This window comes from Theropithecus gelada, chromosome 1 (assembly GCF_003255815.1).
Source record: "Theropithecus gelada isolate Dixy chromosome 1, Tgel_1.0, whole genome shotgun sequence".
Classification (NCBI taxonomy): domain Eukaryota; kingdom Metazoa; phylum Chordata; class Mammalia; order Primates; family Cercopithecidae; genus Theropithecus; species Theropithecus gelada.
In genome coordinates, this window is record NC_037668.1 from 189,208,895 (window position 1) to 189,210,879 (window position 1,985).

A 1,985-nucleotide genomic window follows, 5' to 3' on the forward strand; every position below is an offset into this window, starting at 1 on the left:
TTGCTGGCGATGAGCTGTGCTCCTTTGCCGGGGGAGATGTGCTCTTATTTTTTGAATTTCCAGCTTTTCTGCCCTGCTTTTTCCCCATCTTTGTGGTTTTATCTGCCTCTGGTCTTTGATGATGGTGATGTACTGATGGGGTTTTGGTGTAGGTGTCCTTCCTGTTTGAGAGTTTTCCTTCTAACAGTCAGGACCCTCAGCTGTAGGTCTGTTGGAGATTGCTTGAGGTCCACTCCAGACCCTGTTTTCCTGGGTATCAGCAGCAGAGGCTGCAGAAGATAGAATATTTCTGAACAGCGAGTGTACCTGTCTGATTCTTGCTTTGGAAGCTTCCTCTCAGGGGTGTACTCCACCCTGTGAGGTGTGGGGTGTCAGACTGCCCCTAGTGGGGGATGTCTCCCAGTTAGGCTACTCAGGGGTCAGGGACCCACTTGAGCAGGCAGTCTGTCCCTTCTCAGATCTCAACCTCCGTGTTGGGAGATCCACTGCTCTCTTCAAAGCTGTCAGACAGAGTCGTTTGCGTCTGCAGAGGTTTCTGCTGCTTTTTTGTTGTTGTTGTTGTTGTTGTTCTTGTTGTGTAGCTGTGCCCTGTCCCCAGAGGTGGAGTCTACAGAGACAGGCAGGTTTCCTTGAGCTGCTGTGAGCTCCACTCAGTTGGAGCTTCCCAGCAGCTTTGTTTACCTACTTAAGCCTCAGCAATGGCGGGCGCCCCTCCCCCAGCCTTGCTGCTGCCTTGCCGGTAGATCACAGACTGCTGTGCTAGCAATGAGGGAGGCTCCGTGGGCGTGGGACCCTCCCGGCCAGGTGTGGGATATGATCTCCTGGTGTGCCTGTTTGCTTAAAGCGCAATATTGGGGTGGGAGTTACCCAATTTTCCAGGTGTTGTGTGTCTCAGTTCTCCTGGCTAGGAAAAGGGATTCCCTTCCCCCCTTGCGCTTCCCAGGTGAGGCGATGCCTCGCCCTGCTTCAGCTCTCGCTGGTCGGGCTGCAGCAGCTGACCAGCACCGATCGTCCGGCACTTCCCAGTGAGATGAACCCAGTACCTCAGTTGAAAATGCAGAAATCACCGGTCTTCTGTGTCGCTCGTGCTGGGAGTTGGAGACTGGAGCTGTTCCTATTCGGCCATCTTGCTCCGCCCCCCCTCTTCTTGGTTTTTTCTGTACCAGGGATACTTCTGTTTACTTAGGGTAGTGATACACAGAAAAACTATTTTTGAAGTGCCAGCTCCAGAATAGGCACTTCACATTCATTGTAGTAAATCTGCATAACAATTCTGTAAGTTGGAAATTTATTAACATCTTGCCATTTCACAGATGGGAACACTGAGTCTCAAGCCATGAACTAATTTGCTCAAGGTCTCCCAACTTGATCTCGGGTCAAGTTGCCTCTTAGACCCTCTATCTTGTTTGATCGACAGTTGCTACTTTTTCCCCCCATCCACGTGAACTACTTACACCTGAGATGTTTATGTGCACCTGGTAGTCTATTAGCTGGGCAAAAGCATGCCTCAACATAAAACTGATCTTCAAGTCCAGAATACAGTGATCAACTTGAGAATGAATCATTTTGCTGCTGTGTACTCCAAACCCACAGTCTTCTATGTTGGCCTTGCACTACCATCAATTCTTGAACTATTGCTCAAGAAGTGATCAAAACATAAAACTTGTATCCACAGATCAACTCACCCATCAACTGCAAACACACAAATACAACATGCTCTTTTCTTTTGGTTTTCACGTGCATCAAATCGGAGTTTAAATTCAATTCGACACATTTCAAGGTTTTATTTAGGGCAGGAAAGAACACTATGTAAGGCAGCGCCAGAGATCCAAAAATGGGTAATACAGTGTTTTCAGAGCCACCACATAAAGGTGTGAGGTTGTGTCCTGCCCAAGGCTGCCTGATCCAAGGAGTGAATATGTCCAGAAATCCAGCCATGCTACCTGGATTTTCAAGCCATAATCTCTGATGCTGACTTGTCTTTA